The sequence below is a fragment of the Protopterus annectens genome, chromosome 8.part0, assembly GCF_019279795.1.
Source record: "Protopterus annectens isolate FY-2018-M chromosome 8.part0, PAN1.0, whole genome shotgun sequence".
Classification (NCBI taxonomy): Eukaryota; Metazoa; Chordata; order Ceratodontiformes; family Protopteridae; genus Protopterus; species Protopterus annectens.
The window spans coordinates 1,813,804,802-1,813,831,420 of NC_056741.1; the positions used below are offsets into that span (position 1 = coordinate 1,813,804,802).

Consider the following 26,619-nt stretch of genomic DNA (forward strand, 5'->3'; position numbering starts at 1 on the left):
CAGATGGCTGGAAGCATGCAGTCTGAGTGAGCTCTCTCCCAGGGTGAGAAGAGTCATCGTCAATGGTGCTTGTTGAACCACTGGCAGAACTTTGTAGTACAGAGCATGGGTGTAAGCCCTAACTTGATGGCAGATGTTACAGACTGGCTGTCTGATCAAAAGTAGGAAGCGCTGATTAGAAGGGAAGTACCGGGAGCAGTGACAGTTAATGGAGCAACACACGGTCTAGTGCTTGTGTGGATTGCAGTATTAATGTGTGTCCTGGTAATGCAGGGATCACTGTAGAGCCCTCAGATGGGAAACAATGTTCATTGAGTGCTGCAGTGGCTTGCTTTGTGGGCAATTAAATTAGGTGGCATCTGGACTTTAATAGGAAAAAAAGTGCAGTGGTATGCAGTTTTTAGAGGGGAACCACTAGAAACATACTGTCTAGTGGTGGGAATGCCTTGATTGAATAACGGCAAGCAGGCAAAAATCTGTAGGTGACATATATCATACAACATTATCCAAGGAAGACTTCCAAAAGCTAACTGATATAGTACAACTGGAAACACAATAAGGAACAAAGCAACTGAGCTACAAAATATAAGTATCTTTTGATTATTTTTACAGATTACTGTTTTTATAATTTAATATATATAAAGCACTTTGTCTATTCAGAATCTTCACAAATCCTTTTCTGTTTAAAAACTTTCATTTGACTCTGTAGTGCTTTGCTGTCTTAGGCTATTGTATAAACTGAAACATTTACTCTGTGTAATTATCTCTTGGCTAGTGGGGGCTGGTTCTTTTGTGTTCTTGTAAAAAAAAAGTTGTTGATCTGGTCTTGCCCTAACTTTGGTGTCTTTGCACACAGTGCAGGCTGGAGAAGTTGTTTGACCGCAACTGAGCTACAAAATATAAGTATCTTTTGATTATTTTTACAGATTACTGTTTTTATAATTTAATATATATAAAGCACTTTGTCTATTCAGAATCTTCACAAATCCTTATCTGTTTAAAAACTTTCATTTGACTCTGTAGTGCTTTCTTAGGCTTTGCAGTTGCCCGCCCCTACTGTGACACACCTCCCAGTCTAGTGTCATTAGCTCATTCTTCTTAATACAGAGAGAACATTTGATAAGGCCTTCTGTTCCTCATTTTTCCCTTTTCAAAAAGTAAAACAAAACTTTTTTTTTCTTTTTCGCCTGAACCTTCTTGTGTTCTGACTGTCCTTCTCAAACATATTGGAAATATACAGTATATTTCAGAGCATTTGTTATAACTGTATTTGCTATAACTGATTTAAGTATTTTTTCTGGCTTTTTGAATATTTACTGCTTAGCGACTGCATCTTAGCCTGTTTATACAGCTCTGCATTCTATTTAAACTGTTTTTGTGTTATTAACTGTTTTGCACTCATTAAAAGTTATTTGTTGCTTAATTTTACCTGTAGGCTAACACACTCAAGTGTGCTAGCCGCTTAAAAGCATTTATAGCATTTACTGTCTGTTTTTTTCCTTGTCTCTGTAAAAAAAAAAAAAAAAAAAAATCTCTTGTTTTCCCACCTTACTGAACTAGAGTAGTCCAGTTTCCGAGTTGCTGATCCCTGGGCTTTGTTTTTAGTTCCTGTTACTGATCCATTGCCTTATTAGGAAGGAGGGAAGTTTCTTTGCTTACCAGTGGGAGTGGGAAGCACTGAGCAGCCTTTTTGTCTGAATTGGTGAAGTTTCAGCCAGAAACTAGTAGTCCATTGGTCGTTTTGGGCCAATTCCTAGCTCCTTTCAGCCCCCTGCTATAAAACACGCTAAACACGCGTTTTCCAGCTTGTACCAACTCAGCACAGATCCTCGTGGTGGCCTGCAGAGGGATTCAAGCAGCAGAGAGCTAAAAGAGTGACTTTCTACCAGATATAAGTATTTTTTGTGGCTTTCCCACTGTTATTAAGCTAGCGACTGCATTTCGCCTGTTTTACTGCTACTTTAAGTGATTTCTGCATTTTACACTGTTTATTGCACTTTAAGTTACTAATTGTTGCAAATTGTTTCTGTAGGCTACACACTAAAGTGCGCTAGCTGATTTACAGCATTTATAGCATTTACTGTCTGTTTTTTTCCTTATCGCTGTAATAAAACAACTCTTGTTTTCCCGCCTTACTGAACTAGAGTAGTCCAGTTTCAGAGTTGCTGATCCCTGGGCTTTGTTTTTAGTTCCTGTTACTGATCCATTGCCTTATTAGGAAGGAGGGAAGTTTCTTTGCTTACCAGTGGGAGTGGGAAGCACTGAGCGGCCTTTTTGTCCGATTTGGTGAAGTTTCAGCCAGAAATTAGTAGTCCATTGGTCGTTTTGGGCCAATTCCTAGCTCCCTTCAGCCCCCTGCTATAAAACACGCTAAACGCGCGTTAGCTCGGAGTTGCCACTGTTGCACACAAGAGCAGCGGTTAAACTATTCGGGACATCTAAATTCCACTCTTCAAATTTTCCCTTAGAACTACCTTCCTCAAGCTGTACTGCTGATCTAACCAGCATATCCTATAACTGAAAAGTTCATCTCTACTTGATTCCCAAGTAGACTATTCTCTATCTGTAAAGCCTAGCACTTACTCCTACAGTACTTGCACCTTGATAAAGCACTCTTATTATAGATAGTACCCCACCAGCCTAAAACCCACTTCCCCGGGAGTCCTTTGAAAGTCTCTTTATCTACTACTTGTAGTATGTCGAGGGATCAGTTGCTAGTGTCCTCTCCAGCTCAACTGGTGAACCTGGGAATATTGAGGCAATGTTACAATTGCCTCATGTACACAGACAATCCTCTCCTTCTCCCACAAAACACAAATACATGCGAGAGATGCAACTATACGGCCAAACTGGAGGCTGAGCTCTCTCAACATAGGACTGGCAAGACCAGACAGGAGGAGAAGGTAACCACACACAATACATACCCAGTCACACATGGTACCATCACAACTTCAAATCATACACATACTCACACAAAGACATACTCGGAGGCTCTGATCAAAAATTTACCAAAACAGCAGAGGCCACCAAAGCAGACACCCAAACAACTACCACCTCACGACCCAACACATAGACCACACAGTCAGAGTGTCAAACAGTCACAGCCCTTAAGGCCAAACAAAATGCCAGACACACTTGTCATTGGTGATTCCATAGTCAGACACACTGACGTCCCGCTCACCAGACTGAGTAAGGAGAAGGTCACAGTAAGCTGCCTGTCGGGCGCTAGAATCCGCCACATAACGCAAGCACTCAGGTCTCTCAACAGCAGGTACAAGTACGACTCAGTCATTGTCCACGCTGGTGTCAACGACCTGAGACGTACCTCCTTGGACTACATGAAAAGGGACATCGAGGAGCTCTCTGATTATGTAGCCCAGGCAGGTATGACCCTGACCTTGAGCAGTATCCTACCTTCACCTAGAATGATGCCACAATACAGTGATAAGATGATCAGCTTTAATAATTGGCTTAAATTCTGGTGTCATTCAAAGGGGATCAATGTCTGTCTGCCTGGGATGACATGCTGGACAAGCCACGCTGCTTCGCAAGGGACGGCTTGCACCTGTCACCCTGGGCTTCGGATATTGGCAAAGGCTCTTGCCACCCCATAGTGCCTTTTTAGGCAAGGCTCAAATTCTAAACCTACCACCCTAGAACACCAAAAGGAAAAAACTAAGGGTAATGCTGCTCAATGCCAGAAGTCTCAATCTCAAGATGCACGCACTCGAGGCCCTTCTCAATATGGAGAACATCGATGTCTGTGCTGTGACAGAAACCTGGTTCAAGGCTCCTGAGAGCACCCCAGCACTAACAGGTTTCACCTCATATCATGCGTTCCGGCCCCAAAATCCGGACAACACCAAGAAAGGAGGGGTGTCCATATTCATAAAGGACACCCACACCTCAAGGTTGGTGGCAACGCACGATGCATCGGAGACCATCCAGGTGCAATTAACCATAGGCAAGACTGCTCTGCAATTTGTAGCATGTTACAGGCCACCCTCTCAAACTCAGGAACCTCACATGGCCTTCCTGAAAACATTGGAGGGATAAATGTATCTCCAAACACCATCATACTAGGTGACTTCAACTACCCTAATATAGACTGGGAACACTACTCAAGCCTGAACACTCTAACCCAAAGATTCCTGGAGTTCATAAACTCAAATGCCATGGAACAACTAGTCACCTTCCCCACAAGAGGAGAAAACATACTTGATCTCATCATCACGAACATGGGATCAAAATGTTCAACACCGGAAGTATACCCCTCACTGGTGAGATCAGATCATAAACTAATCTCGCTGGAGGTCCTCATCCCGCCCCACCTGAAACAAAAAGACCACAGTGAAAAACTTCTCAAAAGCCGATTTCACACTTCTAAAAACTAGTGTGGTCTCCTTTAAGGCCCCTGAGCCAGTGGTAAACATTACTCAAACCGCTGAATCACTTACAAATGCCTTCTACCAGCACCTACAGGACTGCATGGATCAGGCAATCCCAAACAAAACTAAGACTCTCTGTACCAAAGGCAAGCATCCAGTCTGGTGGACCCCAGCCATAAACAAGCTCTACAACAAAAGGAGGAAGCTACTACAAGATAGAGCAAAATCCTTGAAAGGTAAGACACCTTTGATCATTATAAGTAAAAAACTAAGAGCTCTCACAAAATCATCCAAGGCAAATTTTGAGAGAAAAATCACCAAGGAATCTAAAGACAATCATAAGGCCTTCTTTAGCTATGTTAGAAACCTAGGAGGAAACTCCCAGATATGCTCAGAATTAGTTCAAAATGATGTGAAAATTACTGAACCTACACACATTGCTAACATACTGGCTGACAGGTTCAGTGCAAACTTCTCCTCCCCCTCCCCCCCAAAAGGAGAGATATCTATTCCAGAGGACTGTAGCCCCCCCAAACATCTCCAACGCCCAGGTGAGAACTGCCCTCACTAAGGCAAGAAACACAGCATCCATGGGACTGGATGGTGTCCCCGGCTGTGTGCTTCATGAACTCAACGAGGAATTAAACCCACAGTTAGGACAGCTGTTTAATCTTAACCTCACCTCAGAAATCATACCCAAGGAGTGGCGCACGGCGACTGTGGTCCCACTTCATAAGGGCGGTGCCTCCACAGACCCTGGAAATTACCGCCCCATTAGCTTGACAAGCCTTATCTGCAAAGCCATGGAGAGGATCATAATGGAACTCATAAATAAAGACATAGGGAACTTGCAGACTTTGGATCCAACCCAGTTTGGCTTTGTCAAAGGCAGATCCTGCCTCTTAAACTTGGTTGACTTTTTCGAGACAGTCACCAAGGCCATTGATGAGGGAAAGGCAGTCCATACAGCCTACCTCGACCTGGCAAAGGCCTTGACACAATACCCCACTCAGGTATCATCGAAAAACTCATCAGCTTGAATGTAAACCCATACATCACAAGATGGGTTGCAAACTGGCTAAGTGACAGAACCCACAGGGTCAGAGTTGCTGGAGCCATGTCAGACTCAAAGCCTGTCACAAGTGGTGTCCCACAGGGCTCAGTCCTGGGTCCACTCTTGTTCGGCATCTACTTTTCTGAAGTACAAGCAAACACAGGAGGGTTATGGCTGACAAAGTTTGCAGATGACTGCAAACTGGGCGCCATAGTCGAAAACACATCTGACACAGATATCCTCCAGAAGGGCCTCACAGAAATGGATAACTGGTGCCAGAGCCATGGCCTGAAGTTAAACACCAAAAAATGCATAGTCATACCCTTTGGGAAAAACAAGGTTACCCCTAGCTACCATATAGGTGGCAATCCACTCAGCACAGAAAAAGTCATCAGGGATCTGGGGACCCAAGTTGACAGTAGCCTTTCGTTTGACACTCATGTTGCTAAAGTAGTTAGGAAAACCTTCTATATCGCCCACCTGATCATGAAGGGATTCACATCTAGATCAAGGGAGGTCATCGTCCCCCTGTACTCATCACTCATTAGACCTATGATTGAGTACAATGCCCCGTTCGGAATGTATCTGACCAGACACCTGCTGCAGCTTGAAAGGCCCCAAAAGTTCCTCACCAAAAGGATATAGGGTCTCAAAAATATGTCTTATGCTGCCCGACTGAAAGAACTCCAGCTCTATTCAGTCTCATACCACTTGCTCAGAGGTGACCTGTGCCTGACATATAAGGCCATGTCAAACCCAGATTTGATGAATATGCTTCACCTCAAAAAATCTAGATCCCTCAGAACCACAAGGGCGGGAGACTTAAACCTTGACACGGTTATAAATAGAACGTGCTGGAAGGACAGATTCATCACCCAGAGACTCCCTATGCTGTGGAACAAAATCCCGGTACATGTGAGGCAGAGCACCTCGCTGGCCTTGTTCAAGAGGAATCTTGACCAATGGATGGGAGATCGCAGATATACCCCAGGGATTACTTCAGTGTCACTGCTTGACAGAGGCACAGAAAAATGATAGGCATAGTTTTTATTCAAACTAAAGGGGTGGCGAAAGCCACATAACTATGGGCTAGGCTTATAAATGCCCTTGGGCAGATAGCCTAGTATGAACCTATGAACCTATGAACCTATGAACCTATGAACAAAAGTCAAGACATTTACAAGAAACCAATAAAATTAACATATCACTTTGAAGTGAAGAGTCATTAGACATGGCTTATAAGTTTATAGACCTTCACGGAGCAAAGCACAGATTAGAATATCTTCATTTGTCTTTAAGTAGTGACAGCACACCAGTGAAATGACTTATAGGTACCATCAAAGTGATCTGAAAAAGAGTGTAGCAAGTGCAGATTAAAAAAAAAAATGGAAAATAAGAATACACATTTGTCTGCCAAGTTGATTAGCAGATTCTTTGTTTAAGATTAAATTAAGCATTGTTAAATGTTAATTAGATTGAGAAACAGAAACCTCAAGCTTTTAGGTGGCAGGTTCAGAAATGTATTAACTTATTGGTTCAGGGTGCAGCTGCAGGCCCACAGTAAGCCTTTTGTAAGGGAAAGGAGAGGAACTGAGTCGTCATGCAGTCCTGCTGCCTTCTGTTAACATGTAAATAATGACTGTGGAAGTAGTACTGATACCCTGTAACACATACTGGAAATGAATAGTGACTCTTCAAGTCTCATGTTTACATACTATTACAGAAAGTAACATATTAATAAACAGTTTGTACCTAGCAATGCTTCCCAGAAGAATCTGCACCAACGTTATTTATTTATTTTTTTTTTCACTTCCTACATGCTACTTAAAAGGCTTTCTAGTCCCACTGCACCTGCTGTTTGTCCATATGCCCATTTGGTCTTGTTCCACTTGGAATCTTCCCCATTACTTGCAGTACTGCCAGTTGTTTGGGTTTTCGTCAGCCACAAGGCTTCCTTATCTTGTCCACCAAGCTATCATCCTGAATTTAGATAGTTTGCATCTAGTGAAAACCTTACTGTGTGACATCAGTTATATGCTTTTCACTGGCATCTTCTCCTCATTGCCTACCTAGCTTATCACTGATTTTACTCACTTTCTTGTTTACTTCTACCTTGTGTTTCTTCACTTTAATGTTTTCTGCTTGATACCTCTATGGATTGCACTGCCTTTTGTCTCAGTATGCATTCATCTGAGTTCCTTATTCTGTGGCAGATAAGTGATATCAGTTATATGCAGTTTACTGAACATAACAAAAGAGCAGACAAGGATGGCTTGGACCATGGTTTGGTAATATTATTCTTTAGACTAAGGAATCCTAATAGAAAGATGTGGGGAACTACAGGTAATGATGCAGTATGTATTGCTGATGCCGTAGAACATGAGCAGTGATAAGATGGGTGGGACTTGGTGGTGTCTCGCTTTAAAATGTTAAGGAATGACAGAGATGGGAGGGAGGGAGCATTGGAGGTGAGGTATTGCTCTTCATAAAGGAGGCTATCAGAAGAGAGGTCAGAGAGAGGAGGAGTACCAACATTTTATGAGGCCATGAATAGAGCCTAGCATAAATAACTCTGTTGGTTGAAGTAGAAGAACTTAGGAATTCTGGTGGATTTATTCATATATTGGTCCCAAGAAAGAGGTTGGTGAAAGACTTTGTGAATAGAATATATAAGTGGAGCTGCAGAAAGAGAGTTATAATTGTGGATGTTTTTAGCAGATTCCTGGCCTTTGTGGAACCATCTTAAGATTGGAAGACAGAAGGATCGTACACTTGTACAAGGGGGGTGCATGTAGACTGAAGATAACTGCAAGCCTGTTAACCTTATGGTAGAGGCAGGGAAGGTCATGGAGATAAAACTGAAAGAGCAGCTGGTTGCTTCAATCTCTTGGGCAGCAACCAACGTAAGTATGTAGATAGAAGGAGGTGCCAGACAAACAGTCCATTTTTATGACTGGTGTACAGCAGAATTTGATAGCGGAATACCTGTAGAGGTCATCTACCTTGACTTAACCAAGGCTTGTAGTTCTGCTCCACACAGATGGCTAAGAAGTCTAAGAGGTGTGGGGGGTGAGGTCTTGACTAAGGAACTGGATCATCACATGGCTTGAGTGGTAACCATAAAGTATTGTGAAAAGAGAGACAGTACAAATGGTATACCGCAGGGGATTATCCACTGTGTTTCTTTCAGACATTTCTGAAAGAACAGGAAGTAGAAGCAGCCTTTTCTCTGATGGAGCAAAGTTAGGTTCAGCAGTGGGGATGGACACTAGCATAGCATGGTTTTGGGAAGGATGGCCAAGTGTGCTGAAGTGTGGCTGTTCAAGTTCATTGCAGGTAGATGCAGGGTGCAGCTCCAGGCCCATAGTAAGCCTGAGTTTCAAGTATCAGGTGTGCCGAGTGGAACTGATGGTATCATCACAGGAAGAGAATGTGGGAGTGTTGCTCATGCTCGGTCTCAATCACCAAGAGCAAAATGAAAGGTCAATGGCAGTACCCAACAGAATAATGTAATATATTCTCATGGGATGAGACTTCAGAAGCAAAGAATTAGTACTTCCTTTCTACCAGGCACTGGCCAGGTCATAGACAGAGAGGGGCATTATGCTGCTAGAAGAAATCCAGTGAAAAGCCACCAGAAGGCTACATGGGGTTAAGAAGAAAGAATATGACTAGCAATAGATGAACTAGAACTCCTTTTAGTAGATCTTAGAAGGAACATGGGAGATATGGTACTGGTACAGAAGATTTTATCAAGGAGTTGTGAAGGTAATTGTCCAGAACAGGAAACACAGAGGGGGATGAAGAGGTAACAGGCAGCAGATTGTAGGGACCAGTCACTTCCTGGATCTCTGAAAGTACTTCTTCATACAGATGGTTATGGAGCCATGAAAAGGAGTATTTGAAATCCTTAGTGACATTCCAGGGGGCATGGAATAGGTAAAACTAGGTGGTGGAAGGAAAACAGAGATGGAAGAGAAGCAGAATGTTGAATGTAGTTGAAGGACAGACTAGATAGGCTTACTGACTCCTGCTGTCAAAACAAATGTAATATAGTTTGCTTGTACATACTTCTGTATTCTGGAAAAAAATACCTGTATATCACACATCCATTGTTATCTACCTTCTCTCTCTCTCTCTCTCTCTTCAGTGTATGTTTATATTTTTGTATATTCTTTTCTCTATACTTGCCTGAAGCAGAGTTTTTGTTCATTTTGCTTTTTCTAGTTATTGCATTATCATTAAATCAGACTGAAACAATGCATCTCCTTGTTGAGAATCCATGCTGATTTGAGTCTCATAACCACCATGTTATTTGAAGAGACAATTTTAAAGAAAAAAAATTTGTCCCTGTAGTCAGAATAAGTGGGAGCCTAGATGTTGTTAAATAAGGGATGTAAGGCTCCTTTCCAATCTATAATCTGGTCTTAGAGACATATAAGTAACTGATTAAATTACAGAACACATATTGAGGAAACGTACTTTCAGATGCTGCTAGTACATTTGATCCAGAATCAGAGATTTGTATTTTAGGAATTGCCATTATCTAGTACCATGCAGTTCTTTATCTAAATGGTGTGTCCCACACTGGTCCTGGCTGTCTGCATCATAAACTGGTCCTTCCACGGAGTCTAGCAGTGACATCACAGAATAATTTACCTATTAATTAATGAATGTACATTTTCTTTTTCTAAATGTCTCATTATCAAACAAATTAGTATTGGGTTTAAAAGCTGTGACCTTTAACAGTTATTAAAGTAGTGATTTGAAAAATAAAGGTGACAGATAACAGCAGGGAATTAATTTGTGTGCAGAATACTGGCTGACAAGACAGTTCTACTCTGTATTCAAGGGCTGAGAAAGCTAAAAAGGCATCCTACTGAAAAGTTGTGCTCTATATTGAGTTTCTAGTCATTGTACGAAAGCAGAACTTTTGTTTCTGTTTGTTTGTTTATTTACTCGTATGTTAGGGTGATGACTAAGTTGCCCATGCAGCCGAAGGAGTGGCAGACACAGCAGAAGAGGAGAGAAATCGAAGTTTTGAATAAGCATACTTGCAAATCATTTCATGTAACTTGACAAAGACAGTTTCATGGATTATTGATCAAGACTCAGAGATGTAGTTAGTGTTAGGCAAAAAAATGCAGCTACTCTCGGCATAAGCTCTTAGGATGTGTGATCGGCAAATGCTGACTTGGAGGGGCAGAACCAATGCTACATCTATGGACAGGACTGGAGAGCTTCATCTCTTTGCTAGAGGTTTTTTTGTTCTTCAACTGAAAGTTGAGGGGAGGGTGCCTGAATGACTAACTCCGCTTCTGGCAAGTTTCTCAATAGAATTAGAGAATTTATCCATTTTGTTTAAAGTTTTTATGTGATGAAAGAATGAGTGAGTTCAATAGAAGTAAAATTTAGTGAACAAATTGTGATATTTATAGTAGCTTTGAGTTGAGCTTAGAAGACTGTATCATCTGAGCTGAATTCTCTATGTGAAGTATACTTTACTGACAGTCTTAGAAAGGGATGGAAGGTTATTAGAGGCAGATTTTAAATGGTCACATGTTGTTCTGCTAGTTTAGGTAATCCAGTTTGTTTTAATGTGTTAGAGGAATTTTTTAGTTGTGTATTGATTGCATTTAAAGCTAACCCCTTTGTATTATCCACCCTCCAAATTTCTAAAGGATTTTTCAGTTGAGTCTATGCTCTAGTACCAAACAGTAATTCTGGAATTAGTAGTAAAACTAGAGCTACAATTCCACTGGAACTGTGCTGTGGTTGTGCCATAATACACAGGATGGAGCTTCATGGATATTCAGTGGAAATTGTGGACCCAGATGTTGAAAACCAAAAGAAAAGTGATAAGGCTGCACATGGATTTTTGCCAGATTAAATTTAGATTTGTGTCTCTGGCAGTTAGTAGTAGCTTAAGGCCAGAATGTTTGGAATATATATGAAATGACATCTCATCCTAAACTTTGGTAGTTGAACTGCACAGTTCCATCTCTTCATATAACTTTGGTGTATGTGCATAAAGTCACTTCCCAGGACAAAAATGACATAATATTGGTGACCTGCTGATGGCTTACTGAAAAGTTGAACCAAAGATTTTAAAAGTGGCAGTTTTTTGAGTAGCAGTTAATTAAATAGAATGTCATAATTTTGGCAAGTGCCTTTAGTTTGAAGCCAAATTTTCAGAATACTTAAGATCTCATTTTATGAATTAAGGCAGCATCAACACTGCACAATCTCAAAGTGATGATTTCACAGTCATTATGTAAAATCATCTTTTGAGAAAGAATTGTATAATCTCTCCCAGAGAGAGATTAAATTTCCACTTAACATCAAACAAAAGTACTTTTTAGCTCTGAAACCAGCCTTGATGAGTGAATAGGGAACCATAACTTCACCCTGGACTGAGATCTCAGGCCTTCATAGATAGAAATGACAAGTAGTGGGATTTGTAGTGGATGAGCTTTTGATGGTCTACCAGGCTGGCTACTTAGTGTGAACCTATGAACCTGTGACCTTCCTGTGGTCTACGATGTGGGACTTCATAGACTGTGCAAGGAAAGGCTGAGTACAAAATGTTAAGCAGGTAACTTATGTCATTGTTGAACACTCATTGAAAAACAGGGACCTATGAGTCCCCACAGAAAGCAATACAATGCCTATCCTTTGTTGTCCAGCGTGTGAAGAGTGAAGGTGCAGCTAATTTGGAGGGGGAGATAATCTTGTAGGTGTGTTATATATTAACTGGTGAGAAGGGAGTGCACATCTGTATGCCCACTAAGAAGAAAGGAAAAGAGGTGCATGAGATAATGAGTTTTTTCTTTATTGGAGATTTATTTTGAAATGAATGAAACACTTGGATCATTTTATTTCAAGTGAGTTCAATATTGGATTGCCCACCCACCAATATCCCAGACTTGCATCTGATGTTGGTAGAGGATACAGCAGTGCTTAAAAACTGAAAAGAAATTTATGGATTTTTTTTTATTTCTGGCAAAAGGGATGAAAGAACTGGATAACTCCCAGTGCAGTACCCTTTTATACACATTTGGTATAGGATGGGATGCACTGTGGTGTTATGTTGTTAAAGTAATATGAAACCTGAGTTGAGTTTTATGCTAAGAGATGTTAAAACAACAGATTCCTGTTTTAAGAAGTTGTTGGTAGATTGGCCATTTAGAACATTATATCAGAAGACAGCACTGGGGGATTAGGTGCTCTCTCCATGCCAATGTTTGATTTTCTTGAAGAGAGAGGGACACTGTATTTGGGCAATAATGAGCTACAGAAGTTGCATATGAAAGACAGTTGGTGAATATAGGAACATCACATTACATTATACAGTGCTCTATTCTCTTCACTGAGAAACAACAGCTGCTTTCACATTTGCTAGCTAATCATCATGTTCTTTTCAGTTGCATTTCTCCATCATATCATATCAGCTGCTTGTACCAGTGAACACTGTTGACTGAATCGCAGTTATATCTGTAGGGCTACTGAACTTTCCTTTAGGCCGCACTTTGAGCAAATTCTCAACCAAAATGTAGGTTGTTTAATCCAGGCTGAAGAAGAGGTGCAGTACCTCTGCCTTAACTGTAAACATACTGATGAATATATCCAATGTTAGAGTTGATTCTCTCAGGAATGACAGATGATAGGACTACACCTCAGTCTAGTACCCTTGTTTTATTTGGTGGGGAGGGACTGTGATTTCAACAGTGGCCTGACCCACAATTTAGCAGGGGCTTTTGAGGCATTCAGTGCATATTGTGATCTGTGAGATAAGCATTATTACCTTTTGTTCAGCTACATGCCTAGTTTTATTTAAGGCAATTACTACTGTGACAGTAGTTAAGTGTAGAATGGATGTCACTAGATCTCTTTCTGGCATCACATGATGTCTGTCCCATTCTTACTACATATATTTTTGACTTATGATTCACATATTAAAGCCTTTGGGGGAAATAAGGTTTATTCATAGTCTTATCAGGGTTCCAGCAGCCCATTCAGTTCCCACCATAAGTGGTACTCAATCAGTTAATATTTTACAGAAATGTGAAGAGTGTAGGCTGGTGGGGGATTGTACTACTGCAAGAGAATAAGAAACAACAATTGTTTCTCTAGTTTTCATAAACATCTGAATATGCTGCTACAGGAGGCAGTCCAAACATTCATTTACATGACTGCAGGCACACAGTGCCACTAATGAAGCTGTTAAGTGGACACTTAGGAGGAAGGACCCTCATTTTCTTGTAAACCATATACTGTTGCGTATATAACTTATTTACTTATATGATTTACTTCTGTTGCGACCTTACAGCTCTCACCCACTTTCTGGGTCTTATTCCATGCAAACACCCATGATGGGCATGCCAGCTCTTTGCAGACAAACACCCGCAACAGACTTGTCATATATATGCGTGTGATCCACTAGTGGACAAAAACATCCATTGCGGACATCAAAATATTGAAAATGCATATGTCGATATGCCACTGCACATGCAATATGAAACATCTTCAGCGTATGCTGTCTTTAACTTTAAAAAAATAAACAAAATATCGTTATGTATATTAAATCTGAGATCGCCCAAAGGGTGAGGGGAAATTTCTCAACCTCTACATGTTGCGATCTCACACATACCTGTCAATCAGCTGCCTAGTCAACCATATGCAGTCAACTAGGCAGCTGTCTACCTAACACTCATTCAACTGGTGACTAACACCTAGAAATGACATATCTTTATCTGTATTTATCTGTATAGATATATTTATATTTTCATGTGTCTATATTGTTGGGCTCCTTTAATATTTTTCCTTACAAAGACTCTACTTTTTATCCTGTACATTTTGCCTTGTATCCTTGCAGTACTTAGGCCAGAAGACTAGTGTCTTTCTGTTGAAGTAGTTGTTAAATAAAAGGTGGGGGGGGGGCATGATTTTTCTTATTCTGCCTATGATATATTGATGTATAAAATAAAAACACAGACTGCAATGGCCACTTGCTGGAAAATAAAAACAAGCTAAGTGTAACACAGTTATAAGTTTATTGATTGGTGCTAGGAATATGTGCTTTCATCTGAACCATAAAGACTTCATTAGATGTATGTGTATTCATAGTATTTTTTTTTTTTTTTTTGTGATTCTGATTCTTTTTTGATGAGAAATATTATTATAATGGTATACTTTTACTACAGAGAAATGTTTTGAGATGTGCTCCAAATGTGGTCATAAAATTACACCCCAGAAAACCCATGGTTTATGAGTGACATGCCTGGATGCGGACTTCACTACGTAGAGAAAGTTTGGTTCCAGGTCCTTTACAGACCACTAAGATAAGATTTTAAAGGGACTCCTTCCACCAGACATCTGGTCTTCTCTCTTGTGGACAAGCCACATAAGATGAAATCCACTCCCCTCCTGCACCAGCACTGTCACACAGATCTCATCTTTCAAGTTCCCTGGGCATTTCTTGGAGTGGCCGTGCTTCTTAAAAGCTTTGTGTTTCTCCACCATATAGCATGCAGTATATGTCATGTTTTATAAAAGTTCTGTTAGGAACAGAACTTGTTTTACTTAGGTACTTACTCTTTCCTTCCTCTTCCCTTCTAATTAATGTTTTTTCACACTTTAATGACATGAAGAAGGGAATATGGTTTGGAGTCCCCTACAAGTATAACAGAGTCAAAAACATCCAGTAATTCCAGGTTTTCTCTTTCCACCATATTTCACAAATGTGACTGATTCTTTGCAATCCCACATTAGTTTCCGAGTTGCTGGTTTTCTTCCTGTTGATCTACATCCCCCAACTCCAACCTCTGGTTCACTTCCAACATATTTCTAGTTCTTCTAGTCAAGTCCTGTGTTTTTTCTCTCTCTTAAGCATTTTTCTTTGGAACATTGGTAAAAGTTTTCACTGGCATAGTATCTGTATGAGCTTTATTATCAGAAGAATAAGAATTCCCTTCAGTGTGATTGCTCACTTTTTGTTGGAGAAACTTTTGTATTTCCTCCTTAGCGGGTTCCTATCACATAGTCAAGCTTTTACAAGTTCGGTACGTTCAATTTATAAAAGTTTGAGCATTTGAATGGAAATCTCCATAGGCAGAGGTTTCCATTCACTTCAATGTGGTGCAATCTCGGAGTTGCTCTATTTAAGTAGTGGGGGGTGCCCCCCTGCTTACAACAATTTATTTTGTTGTCCGTTGTGTTTTTATTTTATTTTTTTACGTAGTCGAAGTTCTATAACTTTGAACGTAATGGTTCGACCATTAGGTGTTCGGAGTTATGGAACTTCGTCTATGTGATATAGACCCCTCCTTAGCATGTTCTGCATCAAAAATGACTTTGACCTTCCAGGAGAAAATATTCTGGAGATAGCTGAATACAGCAGCTTGAATCTCACACCTGTTTCTTGACATTCACCTGATTGATGGAATAAATTTACTCCTCTTCTGCCTGTTGTACAGTGAGTAATTATTTTCCACAAACACTACTTTCTCCAACTTTTTGTCCTTTGTCCTACAGTTTTGTTAGAATCAACTCTTTCTGCTGGTAGGGTAGCATCTTTACTATTAGAAGTCTTGGCTACTTTCTCATTGCCAGGTTTGGGATTGAAACTTAGACACAATGTGCCCTTTCAGTTAACAACTGTTGCTGTAGAATACCAGCCCAGTTGCTTATTTGTACTTTCATAAAATTAATACTGCCTGTTCCTTCCGATTTGAAATCTCAGGTTTTTCCTACATGCTCTGTTCTCTAATTCTACCATTTATTGAAACATCTCTTCTTGGGCAGTCTCATACTCAGCCAGCCTTTTCTTCATTTCAACCTCTGATTTTTTTGTAGTTTTGTCAACTAATCTAAATATCTGTTTAAAGCTTCTTCCATTTTCCAGCCTTTTCTTATTTAAGTTGGTATATTTCTTTAGTGTTTCATTTCAGCTCTGAATACATTTGACATATGTTTTCTTCTAGATTACAGGAAGCCATCTCTTGCACCATAGCTGGAGCTTGAACTGTATTATGCTGAACTGCTGCTTTATTCTTCTCAGCAAATGTTTTCTCCTCAACTTTTATGGTTTATTTTCTTTCAAGGTCTCTACATTTCTTCTTTGCTGGCATCCAGGTAGTGCACTTACTAGCCAATAACTGAAATTTCCTCAAAAAGACAAATTCACTGGCTCTGTTTTCTGAGTTTCCGTAGAGCTGAAATTAAGCTGTTGCTTATGCAGCCAACTTGGAAGTCCCATGAAAAACTCAATTATTCTTCGTTACAGTTACTTTTGCCAGGTGGATTTCAGAAGTTTGTACTTTGTTTTCCATTACACCCTGCTTAGTATTTCACAAAGATGGTCACCCTCCGAGCCATCCCATCCTTTATTCCATAAGTTGCATCAGGGACTAATCTAAACCAACTGTTACATCTTCCAGTATTCTTCCATGATCACTCCAACAAAGAAGAACATTTGATCTGATATTGTTAATCCTCGTTCATTCCTTACGTATGGGTATCGGTTCCGACCTTGGAACCGAGCCAGCCATCTTCCAAGCTCTCGTCAGCTACAAACTCTCGAGCTAAAACTCTTACCCAGAATTCCTCTCTCCCTGTTACCTCAGATTTTGTTTGCCGCATTGCCATTCGGTCGTGTCAAGCTACTTCTCTTGAGCTAAGTACAATATTTTGTTGTCATACTAGTCTAAAACAACTTTTTCTCTCAGAAAAGTTTCTAAATTGTTTTCTCTTACCTTATAGCATTTAGCAGCTATCTCTTCTTAAAATTTTCCAATCCTTTTTACCTCGAGGTATTTTCTTCTATACCATCATTGGTAGACCCCTTTTCTTCATTACCTTCGGGTATTTTTTGTACCATTGCTGGTATTCTTTCTGATTTCCTTCATTCCTATCATGGATAAAAAAGGTAGTCCGGGATTTAAGAGATGTTTAGATTGTGGCCATAAATTACCTACTTCAGATGCACATTCTCTGTGTGTCTATTGTTTGGGTGTGCCTCATTTATCAGTAGATCCACCCTGTGGAATTTGTAAGAACTTCACTAACAGGACATTGATTGAGAGGAAAAATAAATTGTTACTGAAGGGGCTACTCAAATCTCCTTTTTCAGAGGCTATTTCTGGGTCAGAGGCTTCAACCCCTCCAAGATCCCATAAGAAAAAGACTGATGATCTTTCAAAGGCAAAATCTCTTCCTTCGTTACCGGCTGGGGACTCCCATCAACCAAGACCTAAGAAGGCTAAGCTTTCTACTTCTGATCTGACTTTTTCAGCTCCAGCGCTTTTGGTGCCTAGACCCTCGGCACCGAGGTCATCTGCGCCATCGGCACTGACTAGCGTGACCTTTACTGTATTTGTACCGAGGGGCTCCTCAGTTCAGACCTCTCTACCAACACTGACTATCCAGTCGGCGCAGACTGTAACCACATCGGCTCCAGTACCTTACCTGGAACCGACAACTCAGTTACTGACACCGATTTTTTCGGTCCCAGCCTCTGCACCGACAACCACTTTGGCACTGACCTTATTTGTCGGTGCAGGCCATGACTTCGGCACCGATGATTTCCTTGGTGCAGACACCTGTAGTTCAGTCTCTTACGGCACTGTTGTTTTCAGTGCAGACTGGTGATATGGCATTGAGCTTGTCCCATCTGTGGATAGACCTGACTCCCCCTCAGCTGTGTTTGTGAAATCCACTAGAAGCCTCTCTGAACACGACATGTTGTGTCTTGTGGATCAAGTGCTTTTGGACAGAGGTATCCCTCACCCAGGACCTATCCTTCCTCGGGAGGTAATCACCCTTTGCCAAAGACCCCTACTTATTCTCCTCCTTCTTTGCCTTTGAACCCCCTTGATATAGCACAGTCTTCCCCCTCTACGGTTCCTTTTATGGACCTCACTAAGGAACTGCAGTTGCCTTTGTGGCAGGAAAGTTTTGCTACGACCCAGGATGTCAGCTGTGGCGTACGTAATTTGGTGTTTCACAGCCATTCAGGGACTGCGAGTCGGCAGGCTGAGCCACTTAGGGGAGTGGTGACCCCTGTCCTGGACACTCAACCCTCTTCAGGTGGACCGGCCTTCCCACTAATGGAGAAGGCTTTGGCATCTGCTGGCGATACTGTGCTGTCAATCTCCCCACCCTCCTCTGGACCGCAATGTACACAAGTCGCTCCTAGCGAGTACCTCCTGGGTTACTCCACCTGCTGACAAACTGGTCTGGCTTGTCATGCAGCATGTGTGGAAGGCTCCTGACACCATTGAGGCCATTCCCCAGAGGCCAGATAAAATTTTGTCCCCTCCTGCTACTGACACCCATTGGTCCAAAGGTCTTCCTGTAGATGCTTTGGTGGTGGCGGCTGCAACCAAGAAGAAACTGGTGGAAGAAGAAAGCCAGACTGTCCATCCACCCAACAAAGAGGCACGGGCTCTGGACAGAATAGGGAAGCGTACTTTTGCATCAGCGACCTTTGCAATCAGGTCCCTGAATTATATGGCTCACTTTACCATGCTTCAAAGGGATTTAGTATCTGAGCTCTGTGGAGCTTTGGCTGGTGCCGTGTCTGATGGGGTCCGTGACAAAGTGGCCTCTCAGCTGGCTATCACTGAATCAATATCAAACTCCTCCATGTGCCTGATATGTTACACATCAGAAGGAGCAGCTAGAGCGGTGAGTTCAGGCATTGTTTTGAGACTGCATGCCTGGATGCGCTTATGTAATTTCGTGGAACCCTTTAAGGCTTCCTTTCTCAACCCTCCCATTGAAGCCTCTTCATCATTTGGACCCAAAGTTAAAAGCACACTGGCCAGATGTGAACAGGACAGTAAGACCCTTTCTGCCGTAGGTGTCCGTTATTCTTCCCCTCAACGTGCTTTCTCCAGAAACCAGAAGAGTGGGAAGATACGGTACCAAAAGTCTCAGGGTCCTTTTCGTGACACACAGGCCAAGTTCTCCCCTAGAAGCAGAGGGGGAAACTCACAGGGAAGCTGCCCTTTTCGGGGCAGAGGGGGTCCGCGTAATCAGGGTTCCAGGGATTCTCTTCCTGGTCAATCCTATCAGCGCTCCTGAAGAGCGGCCCAACTCCTTTCCTCTGGAGGTAGTTGGGGGTCGTTTCTCCTTGTACCCTTCTGCCTGGCTAACCATCACCACCGACTCTTGGGTACAAAGGATAATAACCAGAGGTTACCATATCCCCTTCAATATTCGTCCTGCCCCCCCACAACAAACTTACCCGACGTTTCACCCAGTCAGAGGGAAGAAGCAGCACTAGAGATAGCAAAGCTGCTATGAAAGAGTCATCCAAATAGTCCCTCCAGTCCAGATAGGATCCATATTCTATTCAAGACTATTTTTGGTGCCAAAGAAAAGTGGGGACTGGAGACCAGTTTTGGATCTCAGTATTTTGAACAAGTTTGTAACAGTACAAAAATTCTGGATAGTCACAATACAGTCTATCTTCCCACTTTTGGAAAAAGATGATTGGATGTGCTCGATAGATCTTCAAGATGCGTACTACCACATAAAAGTGGACAGGCCATCAAGAAGATTTCTGTGCTTCCGTGCGGGAGCCAGTCACTACCAGTTCAGAGTACTGCCCTTCGGACTCTCTACAGCCCCCAGAGTGTTCACAAAGTGCATGGCAGTCATCACAGCTCACTTATGACTACAAGGATTCCAGGTGATTCCATACCTAGATGACTGGCTCATTTCCGCCCCCACCAGACATCTATTGGAAGAAGCCCTGGCATACTCTCTCATCATTTCAAAAATGCTATGCATAACCATAAACTGGCAAAAATCCAATCTTATTCCATCTCAGTCCACAGAATTCATAGGGGTCATATTGGATACAAAGAATTTCAGAGCATCCATTCCAAAGCACAGAATTCTAAGGATAAAGCAACAACTGATCCCAGTCCTTTCAAGGGAGAAATCCACAGCTCACTCTGTCCTGCAGCTCTTGGGTTCCATGGCAGCCTCCATCAGCATTGTCCCCCTGGCCAGGTTTCACATGAGGCTTCTACAATGGCTACTGCTCACCCAATGGTATTTTTTTCAGCATCCTCTTTCAGCCAGGATTCGAGTAACTCACAGGTGCAAACAGGATTTAAATTGGTGGATGTCCCACAACCCGTCACAATGGTCTTGCCCCTTCTCCCCCCAGCAGCCCAAGGCTACAGTGACCATGGACTCCTACCTGATGGGGTGGGCGGAGGCTATGTCAGGGTTAGACAGTCCAAGGCACTTGGTCTGAATTGGAGGCCCAACTGCATATAAATGTTCTAGAGCTGAGGGCGGTGCTACTGGATTTGCATGCATTCCATCCCCTGCTGCCATCTGGGACTATTGCGATACAATCAGACAACATGGTGGTGGTCTGGTACATCAACAAACAGGGCAGAACCATATCTTACCCCCTTTGACGAGAGGCCATGAGGATATGGCAATGGGCGATGGCTACCAACTGTTTTCTTCTAGCGATGCACATTCCCGGGAGTTCCTATGTAATAGCAGACAGACTCAGAAGGTGCATTCTACAACCTCATGAGTGGTCCCTCAATCCCTTGATAACAGCGGAGATCTTCCACCGCTGGGGCCGTCCTTGCTGCGACCTCTTTGCATCCCCGACCAACTACAAATGCAGCAACTACTTCGCCCTGATTCCCCCTCCAGGACAGTCACCCAGCGACACTCTAGTCCATGATTGGCCCTCAGGTCTTCTTTATGCTTTTCCACCTCTTCCCCTCATTCCTCAGTTTCTGAAGAAAGCCCATCGGTTGAAGAGCAAGGTGATCCTCATAGCACCATATTGGCCTTGTCAAATTTGGTTCCCCTTCCTTTGGCCTCACCTGCTAGATCAACCATGGATCCTCCATCCAACCCTGGGGTTGATCTCCCATCCGAAGAATCTGATTCATCCCAACTTGGACAGCCGGAAGCTCACAGCTTGGTTCCTCCAATTCCATTGATTGCCAGGCAGAATGATCTTTCTTTACCAGTACGGGGCATTCTTATTGCATCTCATAAGTCTTCCACTAGAATTACTTATCTAAGCAAGTGGAAAAGATTTACCTGTTGGCCGAAAGAAAAGCAAGTAGATCTGTTTTTCAGCACCAGTGTCATCAGTGTCGATAGTACTAGAGTATCTAGCCATTCTATTCCAATCGGGTCTGTCGGCCTCTACCATTAGAGTTCATTTGGATGCAATATCTAATTTCCATGAGGGTGTCCAAGACTCCTCTCTTATGTCACACAAATTATGCAAGACCTTCATAAAAGGTGTGAATCATCTGAAGCCCCCTTTTAGAGAACCTATTCAACCATGGGACCTGTCATTAGTTCTACAAGCTCTGACACTGCCACCTTTCGAACCAGCATCTTCATGCGACCTCCAATATTTGTCATGGAAAACCTTGTTTTTGGTCACCATTACTTCTGCCAGATGTATCTCTGAGCTTCAAGCCTTATGCATTAAGAGTCCATACTTGATTTTTCATAGAGATAGAGTGTCTTTGAGAACTAATCCGTCCTTTCTGCCAAATGTGATCTCTGAAATGTCCATTAATCACACCATTGAATTGCCAGTTTTCTTCCCAAATCATTCAAACAGAGGAGAGTATTGCCTACATACCCTAGATATTCACAGGCAAATTTGCTTCTACTTGAATAGGACTAAGGCCATTCATAAATCAGACCAGTTATTTTTATTTTTGGCCTATTCTGGACCTAGATTAGGATGTGTTGTTGCTAAGGTCACATTGGCTAGATGGTTGACAGACCTTGTGACCTTCATTTATACACAACGTAATATTCCATTGCCGACTACCATCAAGGCTTATTCGACAAGGTCGGTGGCAACTTCTGCTACCTTCCATGCCAGAGCTTCTGTACATGACATCTGTGCAGCTGCAACCTGGGCTACACCTCATACCTTCATCAATCATTACAGATTGGATTTGGCCTACAGGGGAAGAGCATCTTTTGGTTCTATGGTGCTCAGAAATGTCCTTCCATGAGAGCCTCCCAGGAATAGAGGTAGCTGGGGACTCTGTCCCATACGTAAGGAATGTACGAGGATTAACAATATCAGATAAAGAAGTTATGTCTTACCATAACATTCCATCTGTATTGTTGATCCTCGTTCAGTCATTATGACCCTCCCTCCTTCCCCCTCATGTGGCTTCTAGTGGATCTCACCATCCGGTTCTTTTAGGTCATTTGACCAGAGGTAGAATTCTGGGTAAGAGTTTTAGCTCGAGAGTTTGTAGCTGACGTGAGCTTAGAACATGGCCGGCTCAGTTCCGAGGTCGAAACCAATACCCATACGTAATGACTGAACAAGGATCAACAATACAGATGGAACATTATGGTAAGACATAACTTATTTTTATATACCCTGGATGTTCATATGCAGCACAGATTTTACATCTGTAGAACCAAACCATTCAGTTAAGATATTTAACTTTTCATATTTTTTACCCCCAAATAAAATGGACAAGAAAATCTCAAAGCAGATGTTATCCAAATGGTTCTTTGGGTTTTGCGTCACCTTGCTCTATTCTTCCAAGGAATAAGACCTCCTTGTCCAATAAACTAAGAGCTCATTCTACAAGACCTGTTGCAGCCTCTAGCATCTTCTTCAGAATTTCTTTGGCAAATGAAATATGTGCTGCAGCAGCATGGTCTGTGCTGCATACTTTTGACAAAAGCTGTAAACTGGATGTCATTTCTATAGCTACAGCTTCCTTTGGAATTTTAGTTCTGAAAAGTATCCTGTTGTGATTCTGACTGAGAAAAGAGATAGCTTGGGGGTTTAGTTCTAAGCTGGATAAGGCAGATGGATGAAATAGGGTATTGAAGTTGTAACAATTCATCCTTTAAATCCTTTTCCACCCAATACAACATCAGTCCTTCCTGTCTTCCCCCTTCCAGATTGTCACCGTATTTGAAAGGACTGTCTGACTGTTTTTGAAACTTTTCCCCTCCAGTCTTCCTCATGTCTTCTGTAACTTGGTCTCTTCTGGTTGACAGACTTGATCTAAGGTTAGTGAGGGCACAGGAGAAGTGTGAGAGGAAAGATCTGAACAACCTCAAGCCTAGCAACACCCGCAGATGGCCAAATTGGATTGGACAAGTGGGTTGGTATCCAATAGTGAAATTGGATGGAAAAGGATAAGAAGGGTCTGGAGTTATGGTTAATAACATAACTTTTGTTTTCTGTGCAATAATGAATGTTAGGTGTACATTCATTAGGAGTATACTGTGGTTCATAGGCAATTACTAAGCTAGCTGCCCTTGTGGGCCATTTAAGCCTAGCCAATTTCCCTTTCAAATGTGCCTTGTGTCTGTGAAGTAAACATCTTAGCCATTATACCACCCCCAAACCCTACAGGATGAGGATAGGAAGGTAAGAAAACTTAAAAATACTTCAGTGCTCAGCCACAAAGGGGAAGCAGGGAGCTTGATATACCACTTGCTAACCTCCGCTGCTGGCTTGTTGTGCCACACTGGTTTGTTTGTACATTTCTGTACTTTCCTCCACCTTTCTCTGTCACAGCAAACCATAACTTGCATGTGCAAACTCTTCCTAGTATGAGATAGAGATGAACCAAGCGCTAAGGTAAACCCAACCCCTGACCCTGTTCACATTAAACATTCCTATAGTTAATTCATTCTCCCCCTACTTCTGGATAGTCTGCATACACAACTGGTGGAGGCACTCTTAGGCACACAGCCACTATACCTGTGGTCTAATTGTCTTCAAATTCTGCATTTTACTGCATCCACCTTCATGCCCTGACTGCTTGGTTCATACCCAGCTTAGCTGGCAATTGCATACATTACATGCTCCTAGCCTAGACAAGAGGTCAGACATGCATCAGGGTATCCACAAGTGAGCTTTCCATTTCTTCACACCACATCAAACTGAACTGCTGTCACTTGGGCTGGCTCCTTAAGCTTGTCTGTTGCTGTTTTTGGCAGATGCATCCTGTTTCTGCACTGGCAGAGCACTAAACATTCTCATGGTAATGAAATCACCAAAGCATGTGTCACTGAATCAGCATATATCTTTCACTATAAAACTTGCATTACCAAGTAAGTAAATTATAGTTCCTGCATAGATTGGCTTCTACCTCTGTAATAGGGAACAGTTTGCTAATGACAGTGCTTCCCCAAAGCCACAGCTGTTCTAACACCCAGGGCTCATTCCTGAACTACAATCAGTACTTTTGAAATAGTCAGTCATATGATACCACTGCATCATATCCAAATAATATATTTAAAGAGTGAGACTATAATGTTTAATTTAATGTATTCATTTGTTAGCTTGTAAGTGATCTGCTTCATCACTGAACCTTTCATCTGTGACCTGTACCTCACAGGACAAAGATAAATGCAGGATTTATTGGCAGTTGTAGAGTAGCCAGTAGTTCAGCATATCACGGATGGTGGGAGAAAACCAGAGTGCCTGGAGAAAAAGCAATGCAGTAGATGAATAAAAGGCCTGATTTTATATATATTTTTGAAAGTCAACTGTTACAAAACACACAAAGTCAAAAATAAAATCAACTCCACAAAAAACAAACTAGGAACAAAGAGTTGTTTTTTTTTTTTTTTTTACATGGAGCAAGACCCCTCCCCCCCACACACACACACTTCCTGTATCCATTACATCCTAAAACTACAAGATTCTACAGCAGAAAACAATATTCCTCAATTTCCCTGTCCAGCATTGTCACACCAACCCTTTGCTTTCAGCAAAGTAAAAGAAAGGAATCTCATAACTCACTGAGAGGTTATTAAAACATTTTTGCAGGAGAGCTTTGCACCCCTGGCACCACACTCAGTATAATGATCCGACATGTCTGCTGTTAAGCATTCTAACACTGAGAACAGTGTATCTCAGAATGGGGGAGAGTAGTATGAGGTATGCAACCTTGGACTTGGTACATTAATGTTTGTACCTTCCTTCTCAGTGTTCTGAGAAATGCTGTTGCTATCCACTTGCTTTCTAGAGGAATCCTTGTGGGCCGTGAACAGGAGAAAATTGCTGTCTCAACTAGTCACATTATGGGAAGAAGGATTATGCTGTCAGACTCCTTGAAACTCTGCTTCCATTTGCCTCTGGAAATTGGAATGGTGGGAGTCTCTGTCAGCATCTTCCAAGAGTGCATCACCCCAGAAACTGAGCAGTAGAATTTTGTCATCCTTGTCTTCTAGTTTATACATCAAGGTAAAGGAGAATTCACTATGAAGGCATTTTCTCTTCATTTTCACCTCCAGCCAAACATTCTCATTTTGCAACTCATCACAATATTTTATTACATATTTTATTTTACTTTATGTTATTTTCATTTTGGTAACCAGTATAGAACAGGGCAGGAAGGCACTACAAAAATGATAGATGCAATTAAAAGATAAAAATGCACAGACGAGGAGAGGTGTGTGTGTGTCTGTGTGTGTACAAATAATAATTCAGTGAAGAAAGCCCAAAGCTAACACTTTTCACCTTTTATTGCTATGAAAGGTGAAGTTGTAGGCTCTCAGATCCTTAACAGTACATAAAATCTTTTTTCATTTCTCCAAGACTTTTGGGTTTTTAATACCATGACAGGAATGGACCCCTTTCCTAAGTCAAAATATGATTAAAGTTCATTAAATTAGTATTGTTTCAATCTTTGATGTTAGCCAGAAGTGCTCTTCGCAACTCCAGCAGTGTGCCCAATAATGATTTTTTTCAGCAATTTGTATGGAATTACATGTATTGGTAACATATGTAATTAAGACTGTAAATTCTTTTTTATAAGACCCGTTCCTCCTACTACTGTTGGAACTGTCTGGATATCCTTCGTCCACATTGCCCTTGCTTCTTTCTGCAAATCGTGGCATTTTATGACTTTGTGTCTCTCATTACATAAGACACTGTAGCCACTGGGTGTAGCAGTTTCAATTATCAATGCTACTTTTGTCTTCTTTTCATGGACCACTATATCTGGTTTTCTCGCATCTATTTTTTGGTAATGGGTGATCCGAAGTGATATAAACTTCATCATTATTATGTGATGCTTTGTGACTCACGTTTCCAGTGTTTTTCAGCTACTTCAATATTATAATGTTTGCTCAATCCCCAGTCCAACAATCTTACCACATTATTATGCC

The 26,619-nt window shown here is 41.7% G+C and overlaps 1 protein-coding gene across 2 annotated transcripts in view; it reads left to right on the forward strand.

The window, feature by feature from the left end:
* Positions 1–26,619, forward strand: part of VAC14 (VAC14 component of PIKFYVE complex) — a 3,391,123-nt gene that overhangs the window by 2,258,402 nt on the left and 1,106,102 nt on the right. The gene's annotated exons all lie outside the window — the stretch shown is intronic.